General features: G+C 41.5%; 1 protein-coding gene across 2 annotated transcripts in view; it reads left to right on the top strand.

The window, feature by feature from the left end:
• Positions 1–6,903: 6,903 nt before the first annotated feature.
• Kiaa1217 (KIAA1217 ortholog) overlaps positions 6,904–12,224 on the top strand; it is a 488,613-nt gene continuing 483,292 nt past the window's right edge. Inside the window, exon 1 of one of the 2 annotated variants that reach the window (XM_051205692.1) lies at positions 6,904–7,022. The gene's annotated coding sequence lies outside the window, so the exon portion shown is untranslated. The remainder of the gene's footprint in view (positions 7,023–12,224) is intronic. The other variant, XM_051205695.1, reaches the window with a different exon arrangement.

The following is a 12,224-nucleotide window of genomic DNA, read 5'->3' as shown; positions in this document are numbered from 1 at the left end:
TCAATAAAAGTACATGTCCTAGTCATTTTTCCTGTTGCTGTGATAAAATTATCTGACAAAAGGAACTTCAGGGAGAAGGGGTTTACTTTGCTCACAGTTCAGGATATTGTCCAGGCCAAGTCAGGGCAGGGGGAGCCACAGTGAGAAGAGCTGTAAATGCATCCTGCCACCCAGTTCCCTTTCTCCATCCATACAGTCCAGGATCCCAGTGGAGGAATGGTACCATCCACAGTGGACAGGTTTCCCCATCTTAATTAGCATAATCAACAATCCCCCACAGGAGTGCTCAGAGGCCTGTTTTCCGGTTGGTTGTAAACTCTGTCAAGTTGACAATGAACACTATCACAGTGTACTGTTAATGCATTTAATGGCAAGTGTCAAGGAATGCAACATGTAGGTTGGTGTCTATTCTAGTTTGCTTTCTGTAGCTGTGCTAAAACACTCTAAGCCAGTGGTTCTCAACCTTCCTAATGCTGTGAGTCTTTAAGATGGTTACTCATGTTGTGGTGACCCCCAAATGTAAAACTATGTTCATTACTACTTCATAACTAATTTTGCTACTGTTATGAATCACAATGTAAATATCTGATACGTGACTCCCGTGAAATGATCATTTGACCCACTAGTTGAGAACCACTTCTCTAACCAAAAGCAACTTGAAAATAACGGGGTTTATTTGACTTTAACTTCCTGGTCACAAACCATCTTTGAAGAATGATGCCATTGAGAGAAATGCTACTTTCTGGCTTGCTGTCTGGCTCATGTTCAACCCAGAAGCATGTAGGAACAGTGCTATCTACAATGGGCTGGGCCTTCCCACATCAGTTATCAGTGAAGACCATCTCTCACAGAGATGGCCACAGACCAGTCTCATCTGGGCAATTCCTCAACTGAAGTTCTTTCTTCCTAGGTGACTCTAGGTTGTGTCTAAGTCAGTTGATAGAATATAGTTATTACCAGTCATCTCTGGGTAACAAATGGAGTTATTCACAATACTTTTAAACTGTCCTTGTTTTTTTCAGCCCCTGTCCGTTTATATGTTTGACATGCTTGGCGTAATAATGTCTGAGAGAAGTCATTCAATGGAAGATATAACTATATAACAAGTTTTGCTTTTGGTGTGGGAATGACAGACTTTGAAGACTCCCCATGGAAGGTCTCACCCTCCCTGAGGAGCAGAAAGGGGAGGGGATGGGGATTGGTGGGGGGAACAGGGGAGGGTGGGAGGGTTTGGGAACTGTGATTGATATGTAAAACAAACTTGTGTCTAATTAAATTTAAAAAATTATTTTTTAAAAAAATGACTACAACATAGGTCCTCACCAACAGAATTCATAGAAAGCAAATACTTTGATAATACATGATATGCCATAAGAGACATGAATAGATTCTGACATTTAGAATCATTACCATATGGTGAGCAGTTTACCACATGGGTCACAAATATTTATTTAGTGAACAAAACAACTAAATGGCATAGTGCATTGTCATGGCCATCATTATCTGTTTCACTTTGCGGGTGAGGAAACTGAGTCTTTGCCTGGTCAGCTGGCTTGCTCAGACCCAGACAAAGTGGTAATCTAAATACAAGTGTCCTCAAGGATTGGGTGAAGGCTGTGTTTGTCTTGGAGAAAAGCTCCTGGGTGTAAGAAACACAAGCTGACCTTCACTAGGATGATGTTTTAACTTCATTTTCTTGATGTGATAAACCACTCTGACCAACAGTAGTTTCAGGGAGGCAAGGGTTCCATCCCTGAAGGAAGTCTGAGCAAGAACCAAAAGGGATATCTGCTTCTTTGCCTGATCTCTGGCTTGCTCCTTGGCTTGTGCTCTGCTAGCTTTCTTATACAGCCTAGAGCCCTCTATTAGGGATGTTGCAGTCCTCAGTGAACTGGGACCTCTCTCATCAACTGCCAATCAAGACAATCTCTTGTAGACATGGCCATGGACCAATCTGATCTGGAAATCCCCCAGTTGGGACTCCCTTTGCAGACTCTGTGCTGTGTCAAGTTGACAGCTAAACTTAGCCCAGACAGATGATGTCTAAATTCAAATTTGGTTGTCTCAGACAGACATTCTTAGTCACTACATTCCCCTGTTCTTTAGCAAGGAGGAATTGGCTGTGGGTTTTGCAGAAAAAACCCTGTTGCTTTGAGCTATGTAGAGATTTTTCAGGCACCGGACATTTAAGATGATGAGTTGGCTAAGCAGGCCAAAAATATAAATGAAGGTGTTTTTTTTTCATGGTTCTTTCAAGGGAGTGAACATTAATTTCTGCATGATGGAAGACACAGAGATGAGCAGATTTGGGATTTAGCCCTTACTTCTATGGTCCTCAGTGCTCCTCCCAGTGACTTTGAGCTCTAGGTCACATGCTTTTCTAGATTGCACCACCTGTGGCCCTGGGGCATACTATTGAGCCATCCAAGAGAGCTTGCCCATCTCCCAGGCAGGAGTGTTCTTGCTGCTCCAGTCCTCCCTAGTGGACAAACCTGATGACCTAAAGATGGGGGACCTCCAGCATTGCCAGCTCTGAACACTCTCCTTGCCTTCATCAAACCAGCAATGACTAGCAAAAGGAGAAAGTGATTTATTTACTAGGAACTATGTTTTTAAAATCCTCTCATTTTTAGTCTCTTTAGACAATTTGGGTGGGTGGTGGTATTTGTTTGGTTGTTTTACTTTTCTGAAACAGTGTTTCAGAGCTCAAGACTGACCTCAAACTCTATGTAGCTGAAGATGACCTTGAAATCCTGATCCTCCAGCCTAGGATTATAGCCACATTTGGATCTTAAATAGAGCTTATTTTACTCTGAATAATAGTATTTGCTATTTCACACTTGGGAAAACTCTTGCGTTCTCTTCTTGTACTTCTATCTGCTTTGTGGAACAAAGTTATATTCCTTCCTCAAAGGAGAAAATTGTATCAATAGCCAATGGGTGAGGAAAGATTATGTTATAAAAATAGATGAGCTTAGATGTCCATCTAAGATGACAGGAAATGCTGCAGATGTCCTGCATAGAATACAGGAAATGTTGCCTATATTCATGATAGAGTTTTATTCAACTGTACAGATGAATGAAATTATGTCAGCTTCAAGACAATGGACGGTACTAGAGCCCATCAGATAAGTGTATGACAAGAAAGTAGAAATGGGAGTATTTGAGAAGAGAAGGGGAGTGGTGGGAGGACAAGGGAAAGAAGAGGGTAATGGATGGCTGAAGTATATGATGTGCTTGAATGAATAGATTATGAAGCCCATTCATTGTATAATTAACACACATTAATAAAAATTTTAAAGGTGATTTTTATAATTGCTTTTCCCATAAAGATTTTGCTGTCATGGGATAATCCTCTGATGGCCAGTTTATCACTCAGAATCACCAACTATTGCAGTAATTCTGTCGATACAGTAATTTTCAATAAAAAAATTTCACTTATTCATACTTGGTTAGTTGCATAGTCTTTTTATTTCAAGGTTGTCTGGTTTGTCAGTATCAATTTGGAGGTCAGATGACTTATTAATATGTCATTAATATGTACCTAGTAAGCATTTTCTCCCTCAATCTTAGAAACTGGGTAACAGCATCCAAACTAATTCAGGTCCCTTTAATTTTATTAAGAGAAAAAAATTTCAGTTTCAACCAAGTACTTTACATGAACTCACTATTTTAAACAGCTGTAGACTCATTGTGCAAGTTCTTATCCATCCATTATAACACAATCTTTAAAGGGTTTCTGCTTGGCCATTTTCAGTAAAGTAACTAAAGTTACCCCTTGTGTAAGAGGAATAAAACTATATTAGAAAATTATTGTGCTTTTCAATTCCATGCCCCAGTGGGTCTGAATTCTCCAGAATTAACCTACAGAATTGTATTAAAAAGATAATTAAGCAATGGATTATTATTATTAATTACTTCCCAATAAGTCCCAGTAACGAGAAAATAATTAAAGCATGTATTTCCCTGTCCTGTCCCACAGTACCTGCTGTGTACACACACAGTTCATCTGCTTGCTCACATGATACATTTTCATATTGCTCTTCTCCTTTCTCTCATACAGTGGCTTAAACAAGTGGAGAAAAGAGGAATATAATGTCAAGGGGGAGCAAAAGACACTCATGCCAATCTTTGGAACAGAACGGGATTGTTGCAATCCAGTGAGGAGGCAGGTAGAGCTGTAAATGGTGGAATCAGCGCAATATAGAGCCTTGTGTGTAATCATGGGAAGTGGGAGTGGGCAGAGCTGATGACAAGCTTAAGAGGGGCATGGGAGAAGGGGTAGAAACAGCTTAAGAATAACTTCTCTCAAGACTTAAACATAATTTCTAACTCTTATCAACACAAACACAGTAGCTGCTGAGAGATTTGGATTTGAGATCAGTTTCTGCACTTACACTGTGACTTTGAATAATGTATTTAATCTCTATGAGTTCAGCAGGCTCAGCAGCAAAGTGACCCTAATGTTGCTTAGCCAGTAGGGTTACAGCAAGGATTGTCTAATACAATGGTTAGGAAACAATGCCTGGAGAATCAAATACTTACGGTCTTATTATTGATGTGTATTTTTTTTCCTTTTAAGTCTATGTATGTGCATATTTCTGTGTTTTCTTCTGTGAATAAATGTCCATGTGTTTGAGCGTGGTGCTTGTGTGTCACAAGCACGTCTGGAAGTCAAAAGACAACACCAAATGTTCGTCCTTGCCCTTTATGTTGTTTGAGACAGTCTCTTGGGCTCACTGCTGCAAAGGACAGATGAACTGGCCTATAAGCTTCCAGAGATTCTCCTGTCTCTTGGTTCCCATCTCACTATAGGAGCACTAGGATTAGAGATGCACCCTACTTTATGCAGGTTGCAGATATGAACTCAAGTCTTCATGATTGCAGAGCAAGTGCTCTGCACATTGAGCCATCTCTCTAGCCCTTGACATGTAGTTTCCAATTACCTACCCCCAGTTAGTTAGGAGTCACCAGTTTTGACCCTCACAAATTTTTCTACAAAGAGACCCAGAAACAGATTGGTATTAGTCCAACACTAATTTGAAGTCATTTTGGATATCCTTATTAAATGTCATTTATTGATATAGTCAGTGGCTGCACTGTCATATAAATGAAAAGACATCAAAATTTGAAATCAGATCAACTTCATATCCTGGGTCCATGATTCACTGAGAATACAGTTTGTTGAACCTAGATACTGCACTGTAGTTTGAATCTGGAGAGTCCTCCAAAGGCCCATATGTTAAAGGTTGGTTTCCAGCCAATGGCACTACTAGGAGGTGGTGGGAGCTGGTTCCCTTGAAGGGAACGGGTCTCCTCATCTCCTTCCTTTCTCTCTCTTATTTCCTGACGACCATGAAGTTAACAAGCTCCCTCTGTCATGCTCTCCCCCTAAGCCACACAGTGCTACCACAAGCCCAAAGCAAGCAGCTATACACTGAAAACATAATCCAATTTAAACCTTTCATAAGTTGATTATTTCGGGTATTGTCTCTCATTAATGGAAAACTGGCCAAAGAGAGAATCAAAATAGGTAAGAATATACAAAAGAAAGTGTTAGGAGTGGATCTGATCAAAATACATTGTGTGAAAAATAAATTGTGAAACATTGTGTGCACATAGGAAATTTGCAAGATTAAAATAACTTAAAAAGAAACAAAAAAATCATATGCATACAATCCCAAAATGAGGTGGTCATAGAAACCACAGAAGAAACTTGAATGTAGACTGCCAAAGCTGTGGGGTTTATTCTTGACCCTCCAGCATCTCTGTGCTTTATTTATTGATAATGAAGCAAAGGCCAGGGGTTAGTGGCTCAGAGACACAGACCCCATGCTCCCTGGCATCTCAATCATTCATCTCTCCTGGGTTAGATATATAGTATATAGAGGACAATTTTGATTCCAAAGCCATACTTTTAAAAAAACCAAGTATGAATTTCATGTTTAAATTAATAGTTAGTTGAACTCAGTGCAAAACTAATTTGAATTCCATGAACTAACTCATGTTTCAGAAACTTGAGTCAAAATCCAAAGGTGTTTTGCAATATATTTTAAATTATGGTCAGTGGCATCTTTCATATTCTCGTCTACCATTTCTTTCCACTTGAAATGTGTTTTTCTGAACCCTGAGAGGGATTTATAGCAACAAACATCCATTGGGAAAACACTGCTTTTTGAAACAGCTGGCCTCTTCTGTGCGTGCCAGGTTCGCTGCCATCAGCTAAATCACTTGGAGCTTACTGATGGAGGGGAGAATGGATGTCAACTTCAGTTTTCTGGGACTTCTCAGTGATCCTGGATCCTCCCTACACAGATGTGCCTGACATCCTCAGCCATAATTTCAAAATGTTTGAACCTGGGCAATTGTCTTTAGGCTAAATTCTTTATGCTGGGCAAGTCATATTCACCAGTGGTCCACACATTGAATCTGCCTACAATCTCATGCCATTTCCCACTTAGCCTGGGTCTTAGGATACAGTATTTCTGTGTGCTGGGCTCTCTGTGGGACAGACCATGGCAGTAAGTCACAGGGGAATCAGCTTCTCTCTGTCCTTTCTGACTCCCAATGAGCTTTTTCTGTTTCCTCTTATCCTCAACTATAGAAGTCTGCTATTGTTTTCTTGGTTGTCTAGTTTAGTGGGTTTGCCTTGCCTTGTGGTATTCAGCCCATGGTTTAGTTAGAAAGCAAGTGATGGAAAACTGCCAATTAGAAGCACCAAGTTTGAATAGCTGTATGGAGGTCTGTGTGTGACTTCAGTATATCCTAGTATACATATCAGCATTTTATTCTTTGTTCTTCCTTTTTCCCACTCAGTCTGGTACTCTAGTTATTTGATAGAGTAAACAGTGGCTCTATTGTTTGTGTTTTACAGATGGAAACACTGGTATCCTAAGTTTGAGGCTGACTATACTGCATCCCAGAGACAAAGGTGGGACTGTAGCCTAGAACTCCTGAAAGCTGCCCTCAAAGGGTTATGCTGCTCATCTGTCCACTCCTCCCTTAGCCTGTTTTCTTCTTAGGTAAGTCCTGTCTTTTTGCCAAATCATGAAATGAGTGAATGAATTATGATGCAAAGCTATATTTGTAGAATGTGGCTTCTCTGAATGCAGGAACTAAATGTCTGTGTTGACCCATGCAGCTTTCCCATATGTGTTCCTTCTGAAATGCAGCTGTATACTACTTTATGTGTTATTTATTGGTCATATAGACAGTGACATGAGCTGATGTGCTATGATCCAGGATGGGTATCATGTTCATTAACATTGATATGTCTGTCTCTGAGTTCAGACTCTGGCTTGAAGCCATCATAACCACTACAGAATAAGAAAATACTCAAAGACAATGCCTTCTTTGTCCAAATTGGATTGCATTCATGGCTTTGGATATCTAGATAAGAAATGGCCCTAGTGATGTTCCAACTATGGGCAGATTCATTCAGGATCAATTTTCACCATAAATCCACCAGTTAAATATATTGGACCCAGAGAAAGATAGCAAAGAGACTAGATCTAACGGTGGTACCATTTTTATTTAGCTTGGTTCTTGGTTTAGTGTTTATCTTAGTTACTTTTGCATTATGGCCTCTAAATCCTTGAGAGAACAACTTACAAGAGGAGGAGTTTTGAGGGGCTCACAGTGTCACAGAGTTTATTCCCTGCTCACCTAGCTTTGTTTACTAGTGCAGAGCATCATGGCAGCAGGATGCATGATGGAAGATACATGTTCACCTCACAGTGGACAGGGAGCAGGGAGAAACAGGAAAGAGCCAGGGACATGACTCCCCAACAACCTGACCGCAGTGATCTATTTGCCCTAGGCAGGCCTGACCTCCTAAAGCTTCCCAAACCTCCCCAAACAGCACCACCAGCTGGGGGCCAAAAGTTCCAAACAATAGCCTGCAGGGGACATTCCATGTTGAAACCTGGACACATCATAGAGCCAGCACACCTGAGAGAAGGCAGGACCTTGGTATGAAGTTTTGAGGATCATTGGGAGGAATCTGTAAACCTGCCCTTCAGCAACTGCAGAAGCAAGAACTTCAGCTTCCACAACAGTATGAGCTCTGAGATAGGGAGTTCCCTGGGTGATGAGGTTTACAAAACAGTATCTGAATGGAGGGAACCAGAGTCCACTTCATCTCATCTGAGAAGCTGCAGGGCTGGTGGACTTGATCAGAAGAGGCCACACGTGAACCCTGGCCTCTGTGTAGTGAAGCCTAGAGTGGCTGGCTCTGTTTGCTCCACCAGAAGCCGCCAGACCTCAGAAATGGAGTCAAGAGGCTTCTTCACCCCTGTGATTTACTCTGATTTCCCTTTGTACACATATGGACTCTATTTTCTCCTGTCTTTATAAATATTGTTGCGACTGCCTCTGCCAAGCTACCTTTCTCACCCCAGGGAGAAACCAAAGACCAGACATTCCCACCCTACATCCCACCCCCTTCCTATTAGACACTACTGCAAGGGGTGGGAGCAATTTGACCAGTCAAAGTGATGTGTGTATTTGAGTCTTTAAAGAGCCAGGCTAAGCTCAGAGTCAGGGGGCTTCCATAAATAACCCATGTCCCTCTCTGTGTGTGGTTGGGACTGGAATGCCTTTCCCTTTAGACTTGTACAAGTATCAAAGATCAAAGAGTCAAGCATTTCTGGATGTGCTGCTCATTGCAAAGCCCCTGCTCTCTGTGGGAGGGTTCTGGCTAAAGCTGATGGCTAGGGTTGGAGGGTGCTCAAAGAACTTACAACTACTTTAAAGGACTTTTTGAAAACTACAGATGAAAATTCACTTTCAAAGGCAAGTGAAAACTGGCATCTTTGGGGGTATGGAATGTGGTAGGAGGGAGAAGGAAGTAAAGAAATTGACCCATTACTGCATGGAATGTGGTTCAAGACTAACTGGAGGTAGAACAATAACCTGTGCAATTCCCTCACTGGTGGGAAGGCATTAGAGGCAGCCTTTGATAAGCAGAGCAGAACATATACAGGGACTTTTTTTAAACCCCAAACTAGATAATGCATTTGAAAAACAGACTTTGAACTAGTTTGCTAGGGTATGAAAAAAAAAAGTGTGTTTCAAATCTCAGGATTGTGGATAATCACAATGCATAAAACAATAGCTGCTCTCTTGTCCCTGTCTGCCGTGTGTCATATGCCATGCTGTCACATGGTATCTTTAGTCCTCACAGTTGTGCGTGGGGTGGAGGTGTTGTTACCCTGTCCTATACATAGGATGGCAGACTCCACACAGTTGAAATGCTTGACTCAAGGTCACACTGTCATGAAATAGAAAGTCCAGTATTTGAACAGAGAGAGCTCTGGAATGAAGTAGATGTGGCTCCCACTTAGCCTGGATTTAGTCCTTCTGGCTTCTGTTGCAGTTCCTGGCTGATGATAGAGCCCTTTTGCCTTCTGAGCTTAGGAGTTTTGCAGAAGTCTGTGATTGCTGAAGTTCAGGCTGGATGCAATGACCCCAAGTCCAGCACACCTGGCTTCTCATTGCACTGGACATGCTGTGGCTGATAAACTGCTTCATGACCCAAGCAGGTCTTCCAGTGGAAAATGTGTCCTAAACACTGTGATAAAGAAACCATGGTAGGGGTGCTAGAGAGATGGCTCAGTGGTTAAAAGTACTGACTACTACTCTGGAGGCCTCAAGTTCAATTCCTAGCACCATACCTATCTATAACTCCAGTCCTAGGGAATTTGAAGTTCTCTTCTGGCTCTATGGGCACCAGGCATGCACATGGTGCACAGACATACATGCAGGCAAGCATTCATACACATAAAATAAATTTTAAATTTAAATAAAGAAAGCATGTTAAGGTACATGTTTGACCCTTATCAGACACTGTAAAATTTGCATGCGACATGTGAAATCCTTTCACTGAACACTCAAAACACCAAACATGTATGTCTATGTGGGTGCCTGGTCTTGTGGCCATCTTGGGCAGTCAGACCTAATAACTCATATCTTGTACAGCACAGTAAGTAGGTGCTTGATCTGGTGTTCTTTGCAAGGGGTTAGAAACCAATGTCTGTGAGGGATACCTGCACACACTTGGCAACAACAGACAAAAACTATTTCCAGAACTGCACTGTGTTAATGAGAATCATGTTTTAGCTCTCCATTCCTTACAGTATCTTCATTTTAGTAAAATTATGAATGGTGAGAGCCTTTTAAAGACAGCAACAAGTGTAGTGAGAAGGACCCAGTGATCAGAGTCAGTGCTCTGTGGATGGCTGTGTGGTCCCCCTGAGTTTTTGTCCTTGTCATAGATAAAACTTGAATCCAAAGGATGCCATGAGATCAAATGTTTACGATGATCAGAAAACCACAACTACCTAGAACTCTCTTTTGGCATTTAACACCCCTCCATGATGCCTTTTATTTTCCTTTTTTAAGTTTGTAAAGGTCAGAGATCAAAGCAGAGAAGCAATAGATTCTCTCTCTTTCTCCCTCTCTCTTTCTCCCTCTCTCTCTCTCTCTCTCTACTCATTTAATAGCAATTGAGAGTGTTATCAAAATCCTGTGGATCTTCCGCCTCCTGATTTTCTCAAAGGGTTTCACACATGCAGTGGAAGAGACTGTGAGTCAGCCTTCTCTTCTCCTAACTCTAAGCTTCGAAGAAATCATCTGCCAGGTGCTGCATATGTTCTCAGCTCCGTGACAGGAAGAAAACACATTTGCTGAAAAGCAATGGGAGCTTTAAAGACCAGCTGCACTTTGCTAACTCCTTTTCTTCTCTGGTGCCTGGAGGATTTTTCTGGTCCTAGACGAGTACTCTCCCAGGGGTTAGCAACTCTAAGTGGTGATGGGAAGTAGGATTCCGATACAGAAATCATGAAGCATTAAGCAACTAGTCATTAAAGGTAAAGTCTAGAGGTTGTGGTTTCATTCACTTCATGAAGGCCTGGCATTTCCACTGCAATTAGAAACTGGTGTGCAACCGTGGAGACAGGGCCTCTACTAAGTTAAGCTATATAGCAAAGCCAGAAATTATTGTTGCCCTTATATGCATAATTCCATGCAATATATGAGACCTCTGAGATGTTACAAGGGTGTTTTCATCTGGAAAATTGTCTTCAACAAAGCATGGAGTCACCTAGTCCTTGATGTTGTGCACTTCTTCACCTCTTGATGAGTTCTGTTGGGCTATTGCATTGGACTGTCAGTCTGGATTTTTTTCTTCATTAAATATTGTAGGTAAAATTGATGTGTTAGAATAGCTATGGTAGAACTCAGCTACGAAACAAAAGCTTTTCTAACCCACTATTCCCTACCCACCCACCCAATAACATGTTTCCTGTAGGGTTTCTTTCCTCAAGACTCAGGGGGAATTGATGGTGGTATTTAATTCGTCCAAACATATAAAAAAATAAAAGAAGAAGATCTAACATTTAACAGAACCAAAGTCAAACTGAAAACCACTTTGAAAGCTGATTTCCATTCTATGACCTCACAAAGACCTAAGGTATGTCTACAGACAGATTTACCAGTCACACTCTGCCATGAATTCTTGTCAAATGAATTTTGTTGACTCGCTGAGAATATTTCAGGATCTTCTGCCATGGAGGGCTTGAAAACATAATTTGTAAGTTTCTCTCTGTCTCTCTCTGTCGCTCTCTTTCTCTCTTTCTCTCTCTTTCTCTCTCTCTCACACAAACACACACACACAGACACACACAGACAGACAGACACATGGGAGGTGGGGGAGATATCACTATATAAAGCCCAGAGAGAAAAGCAAGCACAATAAACCTCAGATTTTGGCTCTATGTCAAACCTTACAAGTTGAAGTCCCAGGTTGTTCCTCCAGAGGCCCTTGACATTCACCTCTGTAATCTTGTTCAGGGTAGCCACAGCCCTGCCCTGATCCTGCTGTAACAGCCCAGAAGCAAATACCAAACAAGTGCGTTTTTGCATAAAAGGGAAGGCAATGGGGGAGGAATTCCCCAGTCCCAGTAAACCACACTGTTTGATGGTAAGATAGAAGTCTCTTCCTGGGGGATTACGGGGTAAAACTCTCCCTTGTGCTTTTGAATGAGGGATTTCCCCTGAATACAATGCTGATGACCTAAGTTTAGTTGCAGCCCTGGAGACCAGTGATTAAAGATAAGCCAGGGCTTTCAAAGGAAGCTGGGCTATAATGCCTATTATGATAAACTGTAATGCAGAAGCATCTTGTAGAGACACGAGAAGTCAAGGTTTTAAACAAAGCTTTAACA

The sequence above is a fragment of the Phodopus roborovskii genome, unplaced genomic scaffold (assembly GCF_943737965.1).
Source record: "Phodopus roborovskii unplaced genomic scaffold, PHOROB, whole genome shotgun sequence".
Classification (NCBI taxonomy): Eukaryota; Metazoa; Chordata; class Mammalia; order Rodentia; family Cricetidae; genus Phodopus; species Phodopus roborovskii.
This window is presented reverse-complemented; position numbering and strand designations above follow the sequence as displayed.